Genomic DNA, 26,804 nt, shown 5'->3' with positions numbered 1-26,804 from the left:
GTTTTCTCGAGACAGGGTTTCTCTGTGTAGCTTTGCGCCTTTTCCTGGAACTCACTTGGTAGCCCAGGCTGGCCTCGAACTCACAGAGATCCGCCTGGCCCTGCCTCCCGAGCTTTTTTTTTCTTTTTTTTTTTTTTGGTTTGAGGAGTGTTTTTACATGAAGAGTTTGTCCTAATGTAAAGGACTGATAATATAGACAAATGAGAACAGGACCAGAAGGTAAAGAATGTTGTAAAAAGATGGTGAGAGCCAATGATATAAATTTATTATGGTTAAAGTTGATTAAACTTTTTTTTTTTTTTAGTTCAAAATCCAATTCTCTGAGATAAAACTAGTGTCTGATTCACTCCTTTGAGATTCCCAGGTATGTCTAGGTTTGTGTCTAGTTGACAGGAACTAACCAGGGATTTAGGACGGCTTAGTAGAAACCAAAAGAAAGCATGAGATATCAAAAAATTAAGCAATACCCCACATAATCATTTCAATAGATAGAGAAAAGCACGTGATGATTGGATTTCCTGTGATGAAAAAAATCCCTGTACTCTACAACTCAAGCATACAAGGAGCATATCTCAAAATATTGATGTCGAATTTAAACAAACAAACAAAAAAGCCAGCCTCCTACTGACTAGGTATATGTTTTCAGCTTTCCCCCAGATTAGAAACGAGGAAAGGATGTCCATTTTCACCGCTCTTGTTTAAGGTAGTACTGGAGTCTTAGCAGAAATAATTAAGGGAAAGAAAAAAAAATAAACAAAGTGTTTCTAAATTGAAAAGGAAGATGTTAATTTGGGCAAAATACAACACACACAAAATAGTAACATTTTTATGTTAGTAGTAAAATTACTCAAAAAGAAGTTAAGAAAGCAATCCCACTCTCAATAGCTACGAGAATAGCAATAGTCGAGGCAATATTTGTCTACAGTGAAAATTATGGAACATGGATTAAAGAAATTATGGAGGACATAAAAATGGAAGGATGTTAGATATTTGTGGATCAGAAGAATCAAAATTGTGGAATACTGCTGGAAAGATAGTCCAGCACTGCTGTGTACTTACTGCTCCTGCAGAAGACCCAGACTGGGTTCCCAGTACCCACATCAGCCAGCTCACAACCACCAGTTTCAAAGGACTTACCACCCTTTTCTGGCCTCCTTGGGCACATACATAGTGTGTATGCATGTACTCAGGCCCACACACACACATAAAATAAAAATAATAAAACTTTTAAATGTGTTGTAAAAATGACCACACCACTCAAAGAAGTATGGAGATTCAATGCAATTCCCATCAAAATAAATATGCCTGGCTCTGGCGTGATGGCTCTGCGGTTAAGAGCACGTGTGTGTTTTCACACATATGGCACATACACACATAAATAATAGTACATTTAAACAAACAGGTAGGCAAAAATTACTCTCATAATAGGAAAAAAATCCTCTAAGTCCTATGAAACCACAAAGGATCTAAATAGCCAAAACTATACTGAGAGAAATAAATAAACTCCAAACAAATGACCAAAGCTCAAGGTGAGGAAGGATACCAGGTCGGGTAAGGACTTTTGAGTCATGAAAGGAAATAGAAAGAGGGTTTTCTAGCTTCAACTCTTTTATGACTTATGGAGAGGTGTGAGTGTAGAAAAATGCAATTGATAGCGAAAGGATAAAATCCCAAGAGAAGCGTCCCAGCCTCAGAATGGCTGTTCTAACCACATAGAAATTGACTGGGATGTAGTTTGATGCTGGGCAAATGTTTCTTTGAATAGCTATGTTAAATTAGCTATGTGATGCTTTACTGGTGAATTTATTATAACAAAGTGATTTTTATTTAAAAGAAAACAAAACAAAACAACAACAACAACAACAACAAAAAACCTGTGTCAGCACCACGACACCCGATAAAGCTGCAGTGTGTAAACTGCTGGTACTGCCAATGCACTGTGACTCACAGCCACACCACCAGTTGTGATACACTACCTTCGGGGCCACAGTCAAAACAGTTCATTCCGAGTGTCCTTCAACATTACACCCAGAATGTGGACTATGGAAATGGAAAGGAGAAGGTCTTGGATAACACTGAAAACAATAGGATCGTTTTCATTAGCCTAAGGGTTCACACCACAGTTAAGGTTCATAGTCAGAATTTTTTTTTTTTTTTTTTTTTGGTTTTTCGAGACAGGGTTTCTCTGTGTAGTTTTGCGCCTTTCCTGGGACTCACTTGGTAGCCCAGGCTGGCCTCGAACTCACAGAGATCCGCCTGGCTCTGCCTCCCGAGTGCTGGGATTAAAGGCGTGCGCCACCACCGCCCGGCCAGAATTTTTTAAAGACAGTTCTGAAAAACAATCCTTGCAGACACTTCTCAATCCAGCGGGTGTGCAGAAGTAAAATACCAGGACCAGAAGAATCAAGCCTGAGCATTTCATGACATCACTTGGAAACATGAAATCCGCTATGCTCTTCATGGCCATAAGCAAAGCGCACTTATTCAGCCATTTTATCAGTGTGAGATGGGGAGAGCGCAGATGTTATTTTATTACCTCTGTTTCCACCAGTTGTCAGACAATACTCTGAAACTGTTTCTCATAGCAGACAGCTTAGTACCCACAACAGACTCTTCAAACTCTCTAATTTTACCAAGATTCGTTCTTTTTTTTTTTTTAAGCACTCAAATTCCAATCCTCAATTCAAATCGCAAGTCTTACACGGAGTGAGCCAAATCGTTAGAAACACATGGAGTCAGAGAGAGTGACCCAACTCAGGAGCATCAGTGGCCTATGAGGATTGTAACTATGATGCACATCTACAAGTGTGCAAGTTTGAAGAGATCAGTCCTGAATTCCCACGTCCAGCTTCACGGAGAGCCACGGAGGTGCAGAAGTGACTGGCGGTGGAGGTGGACCGCCGTGTTTTGGAGTGCCGGCGAGTGCCTCTGGCTGCAGCTTGTGGGCCTCGCCAGCCTTCGGTTACAGAGTTGCTGCTTTCATTCTGTCCGAGAGTTCCTGACCAGACATGTCAACTGAGAAGGCAAGGAGAGAAAGACCCAACAGCCAAACCACTTTCAGAAGAACACACTAGCAACTAGCAAATAAAGTATTTCCTGATGGGAACTGAATCGTCAGGTTAAGAAACATCCTCCTACCTCAAAAGCGGAATTCAAGAAGGGAGACACTCACTAATTAAAATTCAAATGCATGTATGAATTAGTGAAACAGTAAAATGAAACCCACTGAAATTCTGTAGTTCCATACGTCTTTCCAACGATACTTGACTTGTCATTCAGGAGATATTTAAAGCAGATTATAGCCCCATGCCATTATATTTCCATCTATGCTTTCATGTGCATCTCTTTAAAATCAAAGAAAGTTTCCTTTATAACCACCATATCGTGTGACTAAATTTTTAAATAACAATTCACTACTTTAAAGAAATACAAGAGGCATCAGGAGTTCAAGGTCATCCTCAGATACTCATAGATTTTGAGGCTAGCTTGGAATACATAAGATCCTGAGATTCTGTCCAAAAAAAAAAAAAAGACAAAGAAAATACTTCCTGTTTCTATAGTACCCATTGCCAAATAAATTACATATTAAAGGATATACATATTAAAGACATAAAGCTAAAATTGAAGTAAGGATAGGATGGCAAAATTAAGCCATCAACAAAAGTATTAAACACAAGTGCAACCTGAAGGTCTTATTCTAACTTTAAATCCAACTTCTTGCTTCACTGGGGCCAGGCAGGCAGAAAATCTGCCAGTCACAAGATTCAGTGTCTATAAAGGAGAAATAGCATCAGTTCTCTGGAGAGCATAGCTTTTCCCGTCCCTAAAGTCTGTGAGGAATTTCTCCTTGATATCTTCATGAAGAAGAGAGTGTGATATTTATTAGACAATACACTTTACAAAATCCCCACAATAAATACAAAAGCCATTTTGTGCTGCTCCTGTTAGCGTGCCCCAGCAGCAGGATACAACGGAGAGTTGAGGTTCAGTTGAGCAAAAGTTATCCGATAAGGGCCAGAGCCTCACCTCACATCCACCTGGCTGCCACCATCCCGAGACAGAGCATAAAGCCCATTCATTTCAGATACACGTTTAATTTCCCTCGCAGACTCCCAGCATCCCAATTCCCCCATTAATAACACAGTCCTCATTTTAAGAACTCAAATCCAGCTGTTACAACTTTTAAGTGCTGTTATCCATCGCAACTCAGCATGACACCAAATGTGTCTTCCACATTCATTCATCATTTGTGAATTTGGCCTGGACACTGGATTTTCTTCCCCCGTTGTTCAGGAAGGGTGCAAATGCCAAAAGCAATCAATCTATGCAGCAAATCAATGTGAACAGCCATTAGGGGGAAGCACTAACCGTGCAGCATTTTTTTTTTTTTTAATAGCAGCCGAATTTGTCTTTGGATCTAATGACTACAATAGCCATGCACTAAAAGGGCCACCTCCCTTAGTCTATTAAAAACAACAACAAAAAAAGAAAACAAGACCAAAAACCTCTTCCCCTAGCTTTGCAGTTTCCAAGCTGCAGGAACAGCTTGAGGCTGGGTGGGGGTGGTGATCCTGCTCTGTCGGTGATGCCGTTTGGGCAGCCCAGGCATCCTCAGCTCAACACACACACCCCTCCCCGCGCTGCCGCATGGATCCTCCTTAAGCACTTGGCTTCCCAGCATCCTGCTACCTACTGAGGATATCTGTGGAGGTGCAAAAACTCAATTTCTTTGTGTCCTCTGTGAGTGTGACATCGCTCATCACGTTTTTAAAGATTTCCTCTTGGCTTCCGCTAAGAGCCTTTGCTAGCTTCCCGCAGTCCTGCTTAGCACACGCCTAAATAAACCTGTTTGATGCCACCATCTCTCAGGAGTCCAACCAGAAAACATCCCGAACATCATATATTTATGTGAGCTGACAGCGAGAAACAATAAGGAAAAAAAATAGAAAATCTGGGTATATAAACAACTTATTAGGAAATGTAAGAAAAAGAATGAAAAGGAAGCAAAAATATTTGGGGAAAATTTAAACAACCCACAGTGGCAAAATATGTCCTATTCACACATTTCATGTTTTCCTGGGTAGAACATTCTCATTTTTAAAACCCCAGCAACAGCTCCAAGAAACAAATGTCTTTGAAAATTCTGTTTCAGGGGAACATCCCTGTATGCCTTTGAGATTTTTGCCTTCTGAAAATTATTGCAAACAGCACAAAAACCACCAGTGCAGGAAACAGAATCAAGGTAATGGATGGCCTTTAAAAAGAAGGGGAAAAAAATATTCAAGAAATACTATGCTCAAGTCACTAATGTTAATACTTAGGAAAATATTATTCCCTGTAGGTAAGAAAGTAGGCAAGATGCCTGAGTGTAACACATAAAATAACAGTATCAGAGAAATGAACTTAGGAAAGCCAGCAGGAATTCTAGATCATTTCAGGGCGCTGACAGAGAGAGCATCCAGCGCATTGAGGAAGGCTGTTAATACCACACAAGAGCTGCACACATCAGCTCACCTTTATCTTCCAATAGACCACACAGAATTTTGTCGTCTTTAGCCTGCAATATCTATATTTATAATTAAATACTTTATGAGTACCCCAAATATAGTCTTAATTTGAAGTCTTCACATTAAAATGCCTAGTGTTGTCTTTTTTGTTTTCTTTTCTTTTCTTAGGTATATGCTTCCTAAAATCCACACCACAAATTATACGTGCTTCACAATGACTCTGTCTTGATTGAAGGCTTCATGTTCGTACTGTGTTCAGTACCTGAAGATTTACAGTACAATCAAGGGACTCACAATTACATTTCAAAAAATTAAACTGGAGGCTAAAATTTGGATAGTGTCTTGGAAAAGTTCAAGTTCCATATTAAAAACAGGAAGGATTTGGGATTTAGAGGCCATTCTATAGAGGATGATGTGTCACAGAACCCCTCAGTCAAAGTGAGAAAACTCATGTAGAATGTCCAGCAGAGATGCGTAGAAGTCATTTCTCTTTGCTTATGATGGATTGTACAAGCCATCCTTCTGGCCAAACCCAATGCACGATCTGGAAGGTGTTGTATCAGATATGCACTCTTTAGTGCCACTGGGGGAAAGCAGGGTGGTTTACTCGGTGAATGCATCAAAACCGCAGCAGAAGAAACCAACCACTGAGATCAGTGTGCAAGAGGAATCACTCCAGGAAGATGTGGGCATGATTAAAGTTTTTGGTAATAAGCTGTTCCTCGCTGCTTTAGAAGTTACATTGCTTCAACTACCCAACTCTTAAAATGCACAGAGTGCTCTTCTGGAACTCATCCACTTCTCCATCCACCATAGCTGAGTCTTTTTTTTTTTCCTCCTAATTAAGGGCTTCCAGTTCTTAATTGCCTAAATCTCTCTGGGGAAGTCTCAATTCACAAATCACAGATTGATTTGTTTGTGGTGGGACAAAATTACTGCTTTCCCTGTAGTTTTAAATTGTCTTCTAAATACCTGTAAGAATCTATGATTGGGGTCATTCTTTATATAAAGTAGTAGTATGTTACAGAAGGGAGATTCTTAATGGCTTAATCCATATTTAGACTCACCATAGGCACAGAATCCCAAGTTTTATAACCAGGCTTCAAGACTGGAATCAAAAGAAGAATGGGGATTAGAGAAGATCCTTTAATTCCCTACATGATATTCTAATTTGAAGTAATAAATGAGAGTGAATATTCTCCCTCCTCTCTCTCTCTCTCTTTCACTCTTCCTCTCTCTCTTAAGTCTAATTCTTCACATTTTTTGTGGAGTTCACGGAGTGTCCTGAATATCCCCGGAAACTAGTTTTCAAATAGCACTTTCTAGGTCTTCATGGCCAACAAAATATCCTCTTTAAATCTAGAACAAAGAAGACCCCAATGGCTTCAGCAGCAGCATATTCTACCGTCAATGCTGACATGCTAGATGTCTGCAGAGCTGTTTATCTTACAGAGAAGTGATCCGTTTTTCTGCTCCTTCCCTAGCCAAGCAACGTCAAGAACATTTACATTTTCTATTAAGATTACTAGCAAGACACAGAATTATTTTCTCAAATCCTGGGCACCAAGCTGGAAATACAGGAATTGAGAGGACTCCTTCTTTGGAGGCAGGATGTCTAGTATGGTAGTAGTTATTTGGACATCAGCTACATAGCCTGGTAAATGTTACTCATTGAGATGGTAAGAAATTTTATATGAACTTCCATTAGAGTTGACATCATTAGGACACAAGTTTCATACCCTACCACTTGGATTACAGCAGTTCTTAAACAAAAACAAGAGATGAACTATGACAGCTTAGAAGTCACAACAGATGTCAACTGTCTGCACTCTAGCTTTGTCAGAACATCCCATGGATTAGCAGAAGTTGTGTTAGAATCACCAAAATTTACCGTGGGATCGCTCAATCGTTTTCTTTCTCGGTCTCTTTGCACGATCAACTGATTAAAAGCTAATGACACGAACATCCCTTAGAGAACTCCACTCCCTGGTCTTTGCTGTGGCTTTTCATCTGAAAATGCCTGTGACTCATGCTGTCTTCCCACAAGGGGCAGTTCAGCTGCCCGTTTCTACCACGTGATCAAGACACTCCATGTACCAGGATCCCGAGGGACTTTCTCTGCTCTAGACATTCCCATCTAATCAGTATGAAAAATGTCCATCGTAGTAAATGCCACTTTAATTACAAGCTTGCTTCAACTGGATTAGATTCAAAATAAGCATGCTTAAGACAAAAATTAGATCGGAAAAGCAAAATTAGTAATAGAGCTACTGGGACAAGAGTCCATTTTTATTTCACGATTAAGTGATTTTCTTTTCTAATTCTCATTTTAATATGTAGACAATTATCTGGCACCACACACTGGCTCACAAGTCATTCTGCTTCCTTTCCTGGGTTTACTGTCTCTCTCTTCATTTCAAGGCACCTGAAATTTTGATGCAAGAGTAAAAGACCGAGGACAAGCAGTGTGAACAGGGGCACTTCAGTCAGACTAGGCTTCAAATTCTGGCTATAACGCTCTTTAGCAAAATAACACATGTGCCATATTTATTTCTCTATGCTTTACCTCTTCAGTCCTAGGGTAGTAAGAAATAACACTTCTTTCACAGGGTGATTTTAAGGATACATGAGCGAATGTATGTAATGTCTTTGGCAGATGGACTGGCAAATATAGTAATATCACCTAAGACTATTGAAATCAGAAGGAGGAGGCTTACTTGATTCATGTGTAAATCTGGGATGGAGAAGACAAGCTCCCACTCTCGCTCTGGCTTGTATGAACTGTGAGACCTGAAGCAGGCATTTTCGCCTTTGTGTGCTGTATTAGTAACTCTAACACTGGGATAAAAAGACCCGTGTGACAGGTGTGGTTCCTGGGCACCGTGTCAACTAATACCAGCCTCTTCTAAAAGATTACGTCAGCTCAACTCATCTATGTGGAATAAAGTAACCAGGAAATCTTTCTCTGAAATGCCCAGGGAATAACTATTACTTAAAGATTTCCAGGGTCGTCAATTCTCTTTTGAGCCCTATGGCCAGGAACAAAACCTCTTACCAAAAAACTCAAGTTTTAAAAAAGCAGACATCTCACTGTTGGTGAGGTGTGGAGTGACTAGAAGAAGCGGAGTCAGAACCACATCTATTCTGTATTCATTTGACAGATGTAGATACATCAACAGGGCAACCAGTGCAGCTGACCCGAGGCTTGTGACAGACACTAAACCACAGCAGTGTGTTGCTGATAATGTGGGAGAACCAAACACCTCAGCTGTTCTAAAAATGAGACTTCCTTTTCTAGTCGGAGATAAAAATACTATCTAGGAAGCAGCTGCATTATAATAGGATACACAAAAGAGAGAGTACATGATGGTTAACTTTATGTCACAGCATGACCAAGTTAAAGTAAAGCTACTTGGGGGTACCCATGAGGTATTTCTACAAGGTGCTCCTGTGAGTGTGTGTGTGTGCATGTGTGTGTGTGTGTGTGTGTGTGTGTGTGTGTGTGTGTGTGTGTGTGTGTATGAGAATGTGTCTCTGAGGGAGCTTCTGTAAGGAGAGAGAGCGAGAGAGAGAGAGAGAGAGAGAGAGAGAGAGAGAGAGAGAGAGAGAGAGAGAGAGTCTGTGAGGAAGTTTCTGTGAGGACTGAGTGTATGTGCTTGTGTGTATGAGAGTGTGCCTGCAAGGGAGCTTCTGTGAAGCTTGAACATGTGTGTGTGTGTGTGTGTGTGTGTGTGTGTGTGTGTGTGTGTGTGTGCCTGTGAGGATGTGATTGTGGGTGTGGGTGTGCACACCTGTGAGATTGCCTGTGAGGCTGTGTCTGTGAGTGTCCCTCAGTGGTGCATCTGGAAAGGACTAGCATTTGAGTCAGTGGCTGAAGACCATTTCTTACTAAGCAGCAACATCTAATCCACTGAAGGTCTTAACGGAGCAGAAAAGTCAAAAGGATGGCACTTTCTCTCATTCCCATCTTAAGCTTCCCTGAGAGTTCTTGAGTCTCAGACCTTCAGACAGCAGGACTCACCCAACACCTACCATCACATAGGAACCCCTGGCCAGGTCTCTACCTGATAGACTGTGTTCTGGCTCTTTTCACCACACAGGACAATTCCCTAAATATACTTCCTTCTATATCTTTACTGTTCCTACATGTTCTGTTCGTTTGGAGACCCCTATATAGACAGCAATCTGCTGGAAGGCCTTTGTGTGTGACAGTTTTTATTACTGTCTTCCGTGTTTGCTGCTCTTTGTGAGGGGTTCATATTTCCCCATTCCCTTGGCAGCAGGTTTAGCCAAGCAACTTTATTTGCCCAAGGAAACATGAGCAGTGTGCACTGACCAACTGAGCTCCTTAAAGGGTTCGCTCTAATGCTTCCTTTGTGAAGGTCAGAAGTTTGTGATGGGCACTGGATTTAACTAGCCTCTTGGTGATGACATAACGTATATAAGCAGAGTACAGGCAGCATTTCATGGTATATCACAAAAGCACACGGTCTTCAACTTTAGTTTGCAATCTACATAAACATGCACACACACACAAACATACATGGACATGCTCACACATGTGCACACACACATATACATCCTTCGTATATATTTACTTTTCTAGACGGTTGAGTAATTCTGGGTCTTTTGTTATCTTCTATGAGATAATTCAGCTTCTTAATGCAGCTGGAAAATGTGGTGCAAATGATACTGTGGTGCATGAAAGGACTTCATCAACTTCTAATTAGAAATTGAATCACTATGTGGATAGCATGATAAAATAGCCCGGTTTTAGTAATGTACAACAGAAATTGGTTTAGGGAAAAATTTATTGTAAGGGTAAGAGTAACAAGCTCCAGGGCTGGGCATGGTGTACACCTTGAATCCCAGCACTTGGAAGGCAGAGGTAAGTGGATATCTGTGAATTTGAGGCTAACCTAGTCTACATAATGAATTCCCACCAGTCAGGGTTACATAACAACTAAACCAAGAATAGTAAGATCTAATTAAATGCATTTAAAAATATTTCCCTAACTTCTGAATCAACATTGTTCGGTAGAACTTTTTGTAATGATGGGAGAATTCTAAGTCTATGTTATTGTTTCAATAGCCATTCTCTATATGTGGCAATTAGAGATTTGAAACCTGATTAAAAAAAAAAAAACTAGAGAAACCAAGCAGATGATAAGCTTTAAGTTTACCGGGGTCTTAGCTGTGCTTAGCTGGTAGAATGCTTACTTAGTGTGCCTGGACTGTATAAATGAGTCGTGGTGATGAACACCTGTAAACCTAGCACTAGAGAGGTGAAGCATGGAGGATTAGGAGTTCAAAGTCATCCTCAGCTACACAGGGATACATGAGAACCTGTCGAAAAAGCAAAGAATCCTCCCCTCCCGCAAAATTTATATTTAAATTTAAATACATATTACTGTAGCTACTGAATTAGACGGTAAACCTCAGGTTCTGCCTTAGGAAAATATCTTTTCCTAATAACTGAATTTCTGTTTATGTTGCTCTATATGGAAATAAGAAGCCTGTGTGTGTGTATGTGTGTGTGTATGTATGTATCAATATCTACCTTATTATCCATGTATACAAGTATGCAACTGCCTTACCTCAACTATTCAGGTAGTCATGCTATTGTAGATCCAAGAAAGTATTGCCTGTTCCATGTCAGGTTCACAGTGGGTACTCTCAGTGGGCTATTTCAGTTATGTGGGGAAAATCTTACAGCAAAGCATTTTCCCCAAGATATTCCCTATGTGCAAGTACAGTAGCACATCCCCAAATTGTAAGTCAAAGAGCCTGTCCAATTCATTCAGAAAGATCCATTCTTAAATTATCCTAACAACTTCCAGTGTCATATTAACAAGTCTTTATATTTTATGTTCTCAATTGCATATTAGAAATCAGACTTCTAAATTCTTCAACCAAATTTTATTTATCCTGGACCATTAAATTGAAGCTGAATCTATATTTCAATCTTATTATGTACTTAAGGCAATTAAGTTCAGAGTTTTCAAAGGACTTGTCTCACTATAAAAATATTGTTTCTGGGATTTCTTGAAATTGCAAGAACATGGAACATGGAAAATAATGATTCCAGGTAGTGAAGTCATAATTATCTGGGGAGGCTGAAGGCTGATACTCTATGAAGAAAACTTGGGCACTTCCTCTACCTTCTATGGACTTGGCCTTCCCAATGGGTCTTTTCAGGTTGAGAGGTTAGAACAGTTCCACCAACACGTGCTACTCTGGACCTACCTCGGAGAGGCTTACTCCTCACTCGCTAATTAATTAAGACATTTAATCTTTCTGAATGCTGTTGCGGTATGTCCTTCTCCACTCCAGTGCAGGGCATCAGGAAGAACCGATTCTACATCTGAATGCTCACATTAAAAATCAATTCCCTCTAGACCTTAAGACAAAATCACTGAGGGGCATGCCCCCAGTAAACGATTATTGGTATTACGCTCGCTGAGTTTTAAAATAAGAAGATAATTTTATCCAAAGAACAATAGTTTCTAACAAGCACAAGGGCTCTTGGAATGAAGTCTAGGGCCATTGAGTAGGGATGAGGCCATCCATAACAAACACATCGACACAAAATAACCACCCTACATGTCAGTATTTGAAGGCTTCTATTGAGAAATATAACATGATGAAACGGTTAAGTTTAAGATCAAGGTCCCTTCTGCAGGTACGGTTTATGTGCCCATGTCGACTATTATTAAATGAGCGAAGGGTTCAATGACTATGAATCAGCGGTCAGAAGTGCTGAGTTTTGTCCCAGGGTGCGGAGGTTGCTCAGATGCTGGACGGTAGAGTTTTAAGCAGGATTTAAGCAGCATCTACCTTCAGCCCACCTGGGCATAATTCACAAACCTCCCCAGGCACCTTCTGAAGAACAGTGAGTCACACAGAGAGGTCCTACTGTGGGCTTGGGTGTCCTTTATGCAGCTAGCAGCAGAGGGGGTACGTTTCCTTCCACAGAGGAAGAAATGCCCTCATCAGGTTAGCTGCAAATATACAAAGTTGGATATTTGAGGTAAAGTTTAAGTTAAAAATTAAGCTAGGCATGATGGAGGATGTGGAGATAGGAGGGTCAGGAGTTCAAGGCCAGCCTCAAATACATAGTGAGTCTAAGGCCAACCTGGACAAGGTAGGGCCTTGTCTCAAAAAGAAAATTAAATTGGACAGTCTTGAAAATATATTAACTATTTCAAACACAAAGCCTACAGAGGTGATGACATTTTCCAAAGCTGCTAACCAGTGTGGGAACCAGCGCAAGCAAAGGATTCTGACTCTCAACAAAAGAATGTCAAAACGTGGGAGCAGCTTGCCCTTTTACAATATTTAATGTAAAATGCCTGTCAATATTATACAAGTTTTACCTAATGTTAAATATAACACAAGAAAATTATCTATTTCCTAAAACACAAGTAAAGCAGGAGTCAGAAAGAAGTGGATTTAACAGGAATGTGTTTCTCATTTGTTGTGTCTTTAATTCCAGGGGGAAAATGTAAAACTAGACAGCTACGTCAGCAATTTTCATTGCTTGATGATGGTAACGGTTAGGAATTTGCTCCAGGGAAAAGAAAGTGGAAATCTCCACAGTGCGGCAGCTTGCCACTGGTGCAGGTTTTTAACTGTTCGCTTCCACACGAGCAGACAGCGGGAGACGAGAGGGAACCTGCTTGGACATCACGCGTTCCGTGAAGCTTTTTTCCATTGCTTTGTTAGGTCTCTGCTAACTCAAGTACAGACGTGGTTCTGTTATTCAGTCTTCAAAGGCACTTTAGAGTTTTCTTATTTAGGAAATATTCCCATAGTCTTTGCACACAAGATGTCTACATATACATGTAGACTAAGACTTATTTTTATATTCAAGCAAAACGTCAATTTATTCCAAGTTGCAGAGTCAGTTCTATCTGAAAATACCAGCCCTCCACCCTGCTGATAACTCCTCCTTCCTCCCTTCTCAAATTACCTATTGTCCAGTCTCTTTTTTCCTGAACCATAAGAACGAGTCCACTGCTCGGGGATATGAGCATAACTTAACTGTAGAGCATATTGATGTGTTAGAAACAAGAAAAATAAGACAAGAGCCTTCACATAATAACAATAGCAATGGTCAGAGCACTCATTTAAATCAGTGCATTTCATCAGGCAACCCAAACACGACGGTAAGGCTAAAGGAGAATTTAAAGTTAAATCAACATTCTACCCAGGGGGGGATAAAAAACAAGGGAAGGGGAGGGGTGAAGTTGAGAAGATGCTCTTACGTTACCCACATCAATGTCAGCCTGTCTTTTCTCCCTAAGCTTGCTTTTCATTCCTTGGCATGACAATTCTGATTCTCCAGCCTCCCCATGAAGAAGAGAAAAATCCCCTTGAAGCTGAACTAAATTCATCAGCAAACAAAATTCCATTCATTTGATAAAATGCTAAATGGAAAAAGGCAGGTTTATTTTAAGCCGTCAACAGGCTGTTTTAGTTAACATGCACAGTGCACAAGACAGGAGTTCGGTTGCTAAGAAAATGGTTGGCATGTTTCCACGGGCTCCATGTGATGGGAAATGCATCTGTTCATTTTAATAGTGAAATAGAAGAACAAGAAATAAACAGTACAGGGCATGTTTGGTGAGTCACGGCAGAACACAGGGCCAGAATAACCTATGCTTCTTCAGCATACTTTATTAAACCTCATTATTATGACATTAGCCTTTTCTTGTAATTAAAAAAACCCTTAATCTAATAGTGATGTTTTGTTTATACATTAATACATATTCATTGTAAACTGGAAAATGTAAAATAACATTAGAATCTGCTTTAACATGAACACACACACCAGTGTCTGTAATGTCTGCTACCTACATAGAAGGGTCTTAATGTTTATTTACTGAACACATCAAAGCATGTTTTTATTTACAAATACAGGATCACACTGTGTATATAACTTCCTTTTTCATTGAAATATTTGTCATACAAATATTTTATGTTACCAAAGGCTCTTCTTTGGCATCATCTTGATGGTTTCATTATTATGGGACACATAAGCTGTGTGGAACTCCCACAGGACTTCCTCCGTGGCCTGCACCAGCACCCCCCAGAGAGGCTGATGCTCTGAGATGCTTATGAAATTCAAACAGGTTTAATACCTTCGGCTTGGATATCACACTTATCTCTCTGGTTTGAGATACTGAATGAAATGTATTAGCATTTATGAGCAGACTTAATTCCTCCTTCAGCCACCCGTCAGGAATTTACACTGCTTAGTGAAAAACAACTGTGCCATACTCAGATATCTGAAGGACAATGGCCAAGGACAGCAACCTCTTCAGCAGTCCCTGCCCGCACACACACATACCCCATGATAGTCCTCGGAGAAGAGTAAGTAAGCATGGACATCGTCTCCACAGCCCCTGTGAACTTGAGGTTGCTGCTCTGAGAAAAGAGGATAGGACAATGTGGCGATGTTGAGGGGCTGGAGAAGGGGCTCAGTGGTTTGCCGCCAAGCCTGAGGATTCACGTTCAGTCCCTGGTACCCACCTGGAAGGAGGAGAGGACTGACTCATGCAGTTGTGCACACGCACGCACATGCACATGCACATACATGGGGGGGGGTAAATGAATTAATTTTTAAAAGAGTTGCACCAGTGTGAAAGACTATATCGTAATGAAGTTTTGGATTACATGCTTTAGAGGCTAAGAAGGTCAAAACATAAAAATGAGAAGCCGAGAAACATGGTTGGTCTCTTCAAAGAACTCATTTGAACGCGCTGTCTTCCATCAGGTCACAGTGGAAAATAGGGGAATTCAAGTTAAAACAATAGAGGGCAAACAGATTCTGGGTGACGCTGTAAAATCCTCAGCTGGAAGAAGAATTTTAGTATCAACAAGAAAACTGAGATGTCTGCAAGTTCACCATCACAAGCTGCACTGGGGAGCTAAGACCTAATGAGGAGAGTGTATCTGGCATTCACAAGGCTCTGCCTTTTATGTCCAGTAGACAGACAGAGAGACAGAGAAACAGCAAACGGCTTACCTGGCACGGCTCCTTTTTGATGCAGTACCTCATCTGAACCCACTATCAGGCCATGCTACGGGAAGAAAGCACATTCCACAGCCACGCTTAACTTGCAAAGAAAAGTAACTTAAGTACGTGACCAAGTCAGTTCATGGGTTGGTTACTCAGGGTGTTACAATCCAACTGAATGACACTGCAGATAAACAGATCTAAAAGTGTATAATAACTTATCCAAAATAGTTTATGTCTTGTACACTTAACAAACCAACACAGGTATTCCTATTGGGCGGTAGATAATGATTTACACAGTGAGTCAGGGACCAGGGTTCACTTTGTCTTCTGTGTTTATCATCTGTTGCCAGTCACTAGACATTTGGTCTTTCATGTACCAGTGGACGAAAATGGGGCTGTGAAGAGGGTATTCCTGCTTGTTGAAAGCCTTGAATTAGAAACAGCATCACTAGACTCAGACCTTGGGTCTAATTGCAGGGAGGGTGGGATAGAAAGTCTGATTGTATACTCAAGAAGAGGAGGGGAAGCTTCTGCTACCTGGCCTTCTTCAAAACTGATTGTACTGGGAATATTGAAGTCAGCTCTAATTGCAATCTGATAGTACTGTACACCAGCGAAAATGCATTCACGCCTTAGTGAATAAACATCCATTTTCAGTGGTCGCCAAAAAAGCAATACAGTTGGGCCCAAGCTGCTGCCGAGGGACATGTCTGGGTCCGTGGTCCAGCAGCGGCTGGGGTCTGTATTGATGTCTGTGGCCTGTGTCACCTCAAGGGGCCATGGGAACCGTGCGTGATGAAATCAGAAGGCCATGTTAAGCCGGCCTTGCCCTCTACTGGCCCAGGGAAAGCTGGAGAGCTGGCCCTGATCCTCAAGGGAGAGCTGGAACCTGCACTCCAGAGAGATGGCCCCACTCCTCACCCCAGGTGAGGGTGAACTGACCTTGATGGCATGAGTGTAGGGGAACTGGCTTTGCCCCCTTACCTGAGGTAGGTGGCCCTAGTGGCCTGGACTGACCAGCTCAGCTACCACCCAGGCCCACAGCTGGGCCTTGGGTTGGCCCACCCTAACATCTACCCCATCTATGACCTGCTGGAGCTCATGAAAAGACTGGTCCTGTGGAACAGTACCTGCAGGATCTCCATGACTCTGAGTGGCTGGGGTGGCCGAGGGAGATCCCAGATGATGATGATGTACCAGAAACTGGAGGTCTTGAACCAGACCAGTGACTCATGGCAATGAACATTTGCTAGTGATGAGGATGTGACAAAAGGGTACACTGTGTGACACACCACAGCTCCCAATGCCACCAGGACAAATGAAGTGTTGGAGAGGCGGGAAGGAAAAAGCAAAGAGGTTTTTCTGCTTGTTCTGTTTTGTTCTTGTTTTTGTTGGTTTGTTTTGTTTCGATTTTTTAAAATTTTCTATGGGGGGTGCTGCAGCGGCAGGGGGAGGATGTGGGGGGACAAGGAGTTGAGTGGAATCGGGGTGCATGATGTGAAATTCCCAAAGAATCAATGAATAAACTATATTTTTTTTTAAAAAAAGGTAATGCAGTTTCCAAGTTGAATAGGCAAAAAATCTCTCAAAATTTTCTTTAACTATCACACTGTGAGATACTTTTCAATTTCTACTCCTGTATGTGGTATATAAGGTTAGCTGCCATTTATAATGTTAGTAATATTGTACATACAATAATATTTTTAATTTTTTTTTTGTTTTAGAAAAGTGAAAATAATTCAAACAAGGGGGAAAAAAACCACAAGTGAGAGATGAAAAGGGAAACAACACACCCATTACCATACCACCAGCACCAGTACCACCAACACAACCAGAGCAGAGATGCCTTAGTTTTGTTTCTGTTGCTGTGATAAAATGCCACCCACCTGCCACCCAAAGTAAGTTAGGGGCAATTGTTTTCACTCGCCATTTCAGGTTACAGTCTAACACAGCAGGGAAGTCCAAGTGGCGAGAATTTAAAGCAGCTAGTCACACCCACCGCTCCCTTTCTCCACTATGATGCAGTCAAACCCCTCCCTAGGGAATGGTGCTACCTGCAGCAGATGGGTGTGGTGGTTTGAAAGAAAATGGCCCCCCAAAGGAGTGGCACTATTAGGAGGTGTGGCCTTGTTGGAGGAAGTGTGTCCCTATGGGGCGCACGTTGCCATGATCCTGTCATGATGACAATGGACTGAAACTCTGAAACAGTAAACAAGCCACTCCAATGAATTGTTTACTTTTTAAGAGTTACAGTGGTCATGGTGTCTCTTCACAGTAATAAAAACACTAAGACAGCAGGTCTTCCCACTTCAATAAACTCAGCTAGGAAAATCTTTCACAGGCATGGCAACAGGTCAACGTAATCTAGACAATCCCTCATTGAGCCTCCCTCCCCAGGTTCTACATTGTGGCAAACTGTAGAATTCTACACTCAAAACTGTCATAAGAGATAAACACTACTGATTCTTTTTGACCATTTCATTCAGCTTTTTTACATATAAATTCATAAAAAGGTATGCTTTTTAATTTAATAAAATTGTTAGAGAAGGATTACCAAATAGAGGTACCTAGTATTTACTTACTCCTCCACCAAGAAGAACCTGCAGTGTAAAATGAGGTCATGGATGAAGGGAGAACACTAGATGTCAGAAGGAAACAAAACATCTGGTTTCACAGCCAGAAGAAGGGGGCATCTCTCCTCCACAGAGCTGGGGAGGCAAAGACAGGAGGATGCATCCCTGAGGCCTAATGGATAACCTAGCTAGCTGAACAGTAAACTCCAAGTTCAGTGTCTCAAAGAATACGGTGGAGAGCAACTGAGGAAGACACACCCACCATTGACTTTTGACAATGTGCAAGCATACACATTCATATGCACCTGCACAAACACAAGAATACAAATGTGGACACACACAGACACACACACACACACACACACACACACACACACACACACACAAACACTAAAGTTCTGTCATTTGCTGCAAAATGAATAGAACTGAATAAATGAGACATAGGGCCTAGAGAGATAGCTCAACAGTTAAGAGCACTCACTGTTCTTGCAGTGTGTCACTGGGTCCTAATGGCTCCCTTGGGAGAGGGGGTGAGAAGGCATGGCATCAGGCTACAGGGGAGGAGGTAGGTGAGAAGGTGTGTCATCAATGACATGGACTCTGGGAGTCAGGTAGCAAACAACAAGCTCAATTTATTCCGGAAGGAGCAAGCCTTATATACCCTCCATCCTGCCAGGGAGGGGTCTGTTGTGTAGGCATCTGTTGATGTGATGTGGCTCTCCCTCATTGGTCCAGGTCATCTCACACCACCACTCGGACCCCTTGTCAAGGCCCTCAGGCAGCCTGTTAGGGCTGAGTTATCCCACAGCAGAGGAACTGGGTTTGGTTCCTAGCACCTACATGGTAGCTCACAACCATCTGTTAACTCCAGTTCCAGAGATCTGATGCCCTCTTCTGGCCTCCGTGGCTACCAGGCACACCTGTAGTGCACACACATAAATCCTGGCAATACACTCATATGCATAAAAATAAACATATATTTTAAAAAGTAAAACAAAAAATAAAGAAGACACAAAAAGGCAAGTGCCACACAATCTATGTTTTGTACAGAAACTATTTTTTAAAGTTGTCCTTAAAGTAAAAGAAGGGCTGGAAGAGTTGCAGAGGAGACATACAGGATTAGTAGCAAGGTGGGTTGATACAAACAATGCATAGTGCATTCATGTAGGGAAATATCACAGTGAACCCACTAATGCATACAATGAAAATGTTCATTGCAATAGGTGTTAAAATCTGGAACTGTATACTTAAAATGTACATACTTTATTAAGTACAAGTCACATCTCAATAAAGCTGACTGTATTAGAAGAAAGCACCCCTTCCCTGCAATGTCAAACTAAAATCTCCTCTGCTCCCTATTTTTCTTTCCTGTCTTGCTTTTTATTTAATCTTGTGATTTTGCTTTACTTTTGCTTTTGGAGATAGGGTCTTGCTACGTAGCCCTGGCTACGTGTATAGTAGCATTTACTGTGTAGCTTAAGCTTGCCTCAATACTGTGGCAGTCTTCCTGCCTCAGCACACCTGACCTTGGATTTTTTTCTCCCTCATTCCTCTTTCCTTCTCGCCTGCCTGCTCACCTTTTTCCTCCCTCCTTTCTCTCATTCTTTCCCTCCACCTGTCATTTATAAGCACTTTCTCCTGTTTTCTTTAACTTGATTTACAGCACTGTTTTTCCTATAGACTTTAAACCATCTTTATACAGTGAGTTACACTTTGTTGTGGGATATTTGTTTACATGGTATGAAGATGTGTCTATGTTTTGCTTCATCTGCCTAAGGCACCTGATTGATTTAAAAAAGAGCTGAATGGCCAATAGCTAGGCAGGAGAGAATAGGTGGGACTTCGGGGCAGAGAGAAACTCAGGATTAGAATCTGGTGAGGCAGGACACACCAGCTAGACATACAGCGAGTTGAACATACAGAATGGAGGAGAGGTAAAGAGCCACACGACAGAAGGTAGATTAATAGAAACAGGTTGATTTAAGTTATAAGAGCTAGTTGGGAACAAGCCTAAGCTAAAGGCCAAGCTTTCATAATTAATAATAAGTCTCCATGTCATTATTTGGGGGCTGGTGATCCAAAGAAAGTCCTACAAGAAAGTCCTACTACAATACTTGGTCCTCGGCAGCATTTGTATTTCTGAATATAGTCGGTAAAGTGCCTACCCCTTTGTTTTTTTAATTGTATTTATTTATTATTTATTCATTTGGGGGCACAAAGTGTGTCACAGCACACACACACAGATCAAAGGACAACTTGTGGGAGTCAGTTCTCTCCTTCCATGGTGTAGGTCCCCAGGTTCAAGCTCAGGTCATCAGACTTGGCAGCAAACACCTTGCTGGCTCCACCTTATCTCTTTCAACATCAGCTTACTGTTTTGTGAAATGTCCCTCACAGGCTCATATACTTGAACATTCAGTCTTCAGCTGGTGGTGCTGTTTAGAGAGATGCTGGGATCTTCAGAATGTGGAGACCTCCGGGGGAGGAGGTCCTGGGCCACAGCCTGCGCTGGTCTGACCTCTCCCAAGCTGCTCTGCGCTCTTGCGGCTACAGAGCAGCCCACTACCCCCCGGCTTCCCTGGCAGAAGAAACCCGCCCTCCCGTTAGCTGCTTCTTGTCAGCATCTGGTCAAAGCAGCGAGAAATGTAATGAATAGTTGCCATACATTCTTTTTTAATTTATACTGTTCCAAATTATAATTGGGGATAGTTTAGAGGAACTGTTTATTAAAGTAAAATCTATCAATTTTCAGGAGGTTTTTGCATGAGGCGTTTTCTCCGCAGAGTCTCTGCTCCCATTTTATCAACAGTCATACAGGAAAATGCAATGTTTCTCTAAATTATTGACTAATGATGCCATTAACATTTACTATTCTGTGCTCTAATTAAAGGGTCCTTTTAAAGACTCACTCTCTGTCCCCCTTCACCAGAGCTTGACTCGGCTGAAGCCACACCCCTGACTTTGTTATAGCATCACTTAAAAGACAGGTGGGTGCCCTCGCTTTCAGCTTGTTTCAGCTCGTAGTTAAGAATTTAATAAAACAAATCTAAGCACATTTAAGAATTCAGTGAAATAAAAAACCAAATTAAAAAAAAATCCAAACAAACACTTTACCCTAGGGTCTTCACACTGTTCTTAAAAAATATTTTATTTATTATTCCTCTCTCTCTCTCTCTCTCTCTCTCTCTCTCTCTCTCTCTCTGTGTGTCTGTCTCTCTGTCTCTGTCTCTGTTTGTTCTCTCTCTCTGTGTGTGTGTGTGTGTGTGTGTGTGTGTGTGTGTGTGTGTGTGTGTGTGTGTGAAGATGGTCCTGGGGTTCAAACTCAGGTCATCATTCTTGCACAGGAAGTGCTTTTATCCACTAAGCATCCCCCAGGCCCTCCACATAGTTTTCTGTTGGACTCAGTTCAGAAATGCCAGCTAACTTTAGCTTTTACATAACTTTAACTGGAAGAATGATTTTTGACAGGTATGAAAAATGTTCTCCAAAGCTCATTAAAAGTCAGACGTGGTGCCTCATATCTGTAATTTCAGTACTTTGGAGGCTGAGGCAGGAGGACCATGAATTAGATTCTAACTTGAGTTACATAGTGAGGCCCTGTCCTGAAACAAAACAAAACACTCCCTGTGAGAGCAAGTTTCTGCCCTCTGCCTTGAGTCTGCATTTCAACGATTCCAAGCAGCAGAAAGCTGAATGTTGTTTTTGACAAAATGAAACCCACATGTTCTTCCTGGAACCTGACACCACTATGATTTTGTAGAGTAAGAATCAGAAGACAGGATGGATTACAGGATTAAAGAGAGCTAAGTAAAAGCAAGCCCCCAAGAGGAGACATGAGGAGATGAAGATTTTTGACTCTGGAATTTAGGATTAATCAATCAACAACTCACAAAACTTCCTTTTTATGAGTTCCTTCCTTGTCCGGGAGGGCTCAGCTTGGTATTTCATTACGGATCTCAAACTCTCAGATGCCGCCTACTCTTTGTTTGAGGGGGAAAAAAGAAAAGGGTTAACAGATGATCTTGGACTCTGAAAATAGGATTTTCAAAAATAATTACGATTCAGCCGTGGTCTACACCAATGCCTCTCAAGCCACCCATGGCTAAGAACCAGATCTTGTTTCCCAACCTGTGACGGAAGATTTCTATAAATATTCTAAAAGCTAATTACCAGAAAATTTGAGTGAAAATATGAATACATATATGTAGAAGGTTGTCTTTCACTAATAGTTACAGCAAACAAAAAATTACTATGTCAACTTTCTATCACAGTCCACAGTGCTAACTGTCTTCATTTCCTTCCACACAGTAAGTTAGTGGGCTGACTGGGATCCATCTTTCCCACCTTAAATGACATTGTTCTATTCATTTCTGGTCTCTGAACAATTGTTTATCCAGGCGAGTGTCTCCTGTGACCTGGAGAGAGTTGTCGACCGACTGTAGCTGTTGTGATGCAGCTGGAGCAAAGGCCATGGTCTCTCTGCTCCTCTGCCTCAGGTGCAGTTTCCAAAATGCATCACATGACACATTTAGCTTTTTATTTTCATTTTAAATATCAAGAGTGTGTTGCCTGTATGTGTATACACACACACACACACACACACACACACACACACACACACACACACACACACACGTGTACCGCATGTCTTGTGCCCTTGGAAGTCAGAAGAAGGTGCTGGATCCCCCGGGACTGGAGTTACAAGTGAGCCACCTTATGGGTCCTGGGAACCAAACCTGGGTCCTCTGCAAGAGCAGCAGGAATAACTGAGCCAACTCTTCAGGCTCTGACATACTTAGTGTGTACAAAAATCATGGTCTATAAATAATATTCAAATACCAGAGGATCTATTTGTATAGCATGTCTAATACCTGTTTTCCACAGTTCAAAGTCTCTTTTTAAATATCACTGCCTATGAATTTAGTGCCCTAGTGAATGACACATGGCAAAGTGCGTTCTGGTTTGGCTCCAAGCATGAATTCTCTAGATGCCTTTTGTCCTGTAATTGCTGAACTGGAGGGCTCTTGGTCGTTACATTGGTTCATCCTTTCCTAGTGGAACACATGGCATCCAGACAGGAGCGTCCACGGAGAACATTTCGTTAATCTCATTTTCTCTATCCCCACAACTCTGCCTCAGCTCTGGCATCCTATTTATCCTGCGACGTATACTATCCAAGGAGATTGAACAGGGATGTGCCCTAGGAATCACAGCTATTTTGTTAAGCAGTGAGGATATCCTTTTCTTGATTTTTCTTTCCTTCTGAAATATGTGGGTTTACTCTCCCAGGGTGAAGGAAAAAAAAAAACAGCAACGTTTATGCATTTTTCTTCACGGCATGATCACCAATTGCACCTACTGCTTGGATTGCAAGTAGTAATTTTCTGCAGCATGGTTGTTTCATGCAGCAAAGCATTGGCCTTTAGAATATCTTTGAGCATTTGTAAAGATAAGAAAAAAAATTAAGCCATCTATCTACCCACTGGAGTACAATTCCTTCAACCACCTTTGAGTGTAGCTTCTTAAAAAATATTCATTGTATGGTTATTAAAATAAGCACAGGAATTATGTAAGATCTTAGTGTTACCTTCCCTGTAAAATGTCATTGCATGTTAGTAATTTTTATGGCACTATATCTGAGCTCATTGGCCTCACTGACAGCTCTACCTTGGCATTAACACAGGACCTGACCTTGTTTTTTTGTTAATTGCTATCCTCTTTAGCTCCTTAAATCTAGTACATAATTGTTTTAAGAAAGAAAAATCTGCTAGTGTACAGGTTCGCATTTATGAGACACTACTTTGAAAGCATTTGTATGCGTGGTTATACATATTAATTAATGACAATTATGAGCAGTGAAAATTTCTACGCTCTACTCCAGATAAGCTCTCGTCATTCAGCAGGAGGATAAAGTCCATTCTTTGTCTTAAGAGTTTCTCTTGGGTCTGCTTTGCAGAAAAGGTCATACCAGTTTGAAGACAGAAAAGGGCCTCAAGATCCAGAAGTCAGAACCTTCCCGAGAAATGTGAATAAAGGATTAGAAGACCACCACGGGGCCAACCATACATTCTGAGAGCTAACAGTTAGTAAAACGTGGTCCCAATGTTGCTAGCATGGCTAGCTGCTGGTAACCAAACAGGCTTCATGCTAGCTACAGACTACACATTTAAGCACCAGGCATCATTCTCTCATCTAGGACCTAGTCTGGTCCCTCGTGCAGCACCTTATTCCTCACATTATCCTAGACAGGCAGCTACCGGGAAATCAAGACTACAGGGCCTCACCAGACTTTGTATCTCGTTCGTGAAAAGATGAAAAGGCCTCTAAAGCATTTATTATTACCAATTGACATGTCTCTGATTGCTGGGGCTGCACAAATAAACCCTCCTTGACATTCCTTACACCATCCAAACCTCTAGTTCAAAGACAGAGGACAGCTAGACACCTACAGCTGACTCTGGAATTTGCTAAAAGTTGGTTAAATGTTGTCGATAGCTAGTGTCGGAGCATGAATTTATAATTAGAAAAATCACCTGCCCTGGGGCCTAGTTTAGAACGAAACGAAGTCATATTGATACAATACTGCCTGATGAAGTGTTTTTAAACTGTAGACCATATGTCACATTCCCTTAACTACTAAAGCTTCATGGCATAGAGGACTTTGTTAGGATGGTCAGTCACTTGCTTGGTATTTATGCTTCATCTCTGGTTTTCAAGCTTTCCATCTTTATCGTCTTGAAGGCTTTTCCTGACCTTTATGATACAGATGCTAACTGCAGTCTGTGGGTAGGGCCTGTGTTGTTCCTGAGTGACAGCTAGTTTCAAGTGTCAGTGCTGTTGGCTGGGGCCAGTGGGAGAGCACTTGCCTAAAGTATTGGCCTTCTTCCCATCGTTTCAGGAAGGCTTACCCAGTCCTCAATCCCGTTTTTCCCTTTGCTGCCTACTCGGAAATGTTTTAATTATACTTATGAAAAAAACCTCGATTCATGGATACAATGAGAATCTGGGAAAGTAATTAAGTGGGGTATTCCATGCTCATTATTCAGTAAATGAAGTCACACCTTCCTTGAAGTGGTTAAAAAAAAAAAAAAGGAAGGGGTTGGGGAGAAAAATCAGTTTTTTTATTAAGTCCACAAGCTATTCCAAAAATGCTCAACCTGACAAATAAACAAAGAAGCACCTGAGGATAATGCTATATAAACGCTTTGGGACAGAGCAAAACCAGTACAGATTCACTGGCAAATTAGCCTTCTTTTATTTCCAGCAAAATTAACAGCCTGCTCATTATTCACAACTGAATGCTTTCCTGTCTTATATGTATAATATTTCCCTGTATGGATCAAGTTTAACTTCTCTTCATAGATGCCAAACCAAATAAAAGAATTAGAAGTGGGTATGTGGTCCTGGGTGTGGAGGGGGGGGGCGGGGGCGGAGCTTTTCTTCCCACATGCAGTGGTTACATTGTGATCTGTACCTGCCTGCAGCTGTCTGCATGTAACTCATGGCAAGCAGGAAATATACGTTTTTCACTCGGCCGAGAGCTCTCCCTCTCATCGAATGGAATGTTGGGAGTGCCTTCGTTTTCATTCAAAGATGTCTCATGTATGTGCAGAGGATGTGGGAGTGGCCACCGTCCGTAAGTGAAAACTTGAGAAATTCTTCAACTGCAAGGAAATAAGAACAGATTCAGAGAGGGTTTAAGAAGCTGCCAAATCGTGAGTAGGGACGTGTTTGGAAAGTCTTCTTGCCTTTCCTGAGAGCTCCTTGAGTTTTCTCTGAAACAGCCCCGCCATTCCCAGGGAAAGATGCAAGGAGCTGTAAGAGCAAAAGAGATTCCTGTTCTGACCCAACTGGCATGTGGTGTACACCTGAGAACGTTCAGATGTCACGCTTGTTTTCCCACACAAAAAGTACCATGGGTCCTGTTGTGAACTTGTATGCAGAGACACAGCTGGGGGGTGGGGAGGGGGGAAAGGAGGCAAAGCATAAGCATGCATACAGAGTTCAGTTCTTAGCATGCATGTACAAAACATGAATAACATAGATGAATGTAGTAGCACTCATTTACCAGTTCTGTGACTGACTGTCATTTAGTCAGTAAACGCTAGTGAAATGGGCATTAAGTGTCTGCTCCCCTTGACCTCCATCAGTTCCTACGGACCTCGTTCGTACGTTGGTGAAACTTGTGTTTAGGAGATAGCGAAACACAGGATAAAAGCCGGCCATCCCTGCCTTCATTCTGTGTCTGTCTCCTTAATTGTGGATCACCTACTTAGTGCGTGTTCATCATTCGTGGAGTGGCAGTCTACACATAGCTCATCCCTCTCCAAGGCTGAAGGCACAGACCTAAGTCACTACGTAAACCTGCAGTCACCTTGGATTCTGGGAACAGCAGAATTCAGAGGATGGACCCTCGCTGGACTTTCCCCTCTCGATTGAGAGCAGGATCCATGATAGTAAGTGTAGCTAGAGTTTTCCTGGTCCTGCCTGGCCCACGGTCAGGACAAATCTCTCTCACTGCCAGTCCTGCTCCGCTCAGACCCGACCAAGTAAACACACAGAGACTTATATTGCTTACAAACTGTATGGCCGTGGCAGGCTTCTTGCTAACTGTTCTTATATCTTAAATTAACCCATTTCTATTAATCTATAAGTTGCAACTGCTCTTATATCTTAAATTAACCCATTTCTATTAATCTA

The 26,804-nt window shown here is 41.6% G+C and overlaps 1 long non-coding RNA gene across 5 annotated transcripts in view; it reads right to left on the bottom strand.

Annotated features, from left to right (window-relative positions):
- Nucleotides 1-26,804, bottom strand: part of LOC128096163 (uncharacterized) — a 73,202-nt gene that overhangs the window by 37,240 nt on the left and 9,158 nt on the right. The window contains exons 2-4 of one of the 5 annotated variants that reach the window (XR_008213548.1): nucleotides 13,784-25,768; nucleotides 7,399-13,550; nucleotides 6,575-6,615 (exon numbers count right to left, since the gene is read on the bottom strand). This is a non-coding gene — a long non-coding RNA (uncharacterized LOC128096163). Of the gene's footprint in view, nucleotides 1-6,574; nucleotides 6,616-7,398; nucleotides 13,551-13,774; nucleotides 25,769-26,804 lie in introns of all 5 variants that reach the window. The other 4 variants (XR_008213549.1, XR_008213547.1, XR_008213550.1 and 1 more) reach the window with 4 other exon arrangements.

Source organism: Peromyscus californicus, unplaced genomic scaffold, assembly GCF_007827085.1.
Source record: "Peromyscus californicus insignis strain IS unplaced genomic scaffold, ASM782708v3 Scaffold_11__1_contigs__length_118956290, whole genome shotgun sequence".
NCBI lineage: Eukaryota > Metazoa > Chordata > Mammalia > Rodentia > Cricetidae > Peromyscus > Peromyscus californicus.
Note: the sequence above shows the minus strand (reverse complement) of the source record. Positions and strands in the feature narration are given on the sequence as shown.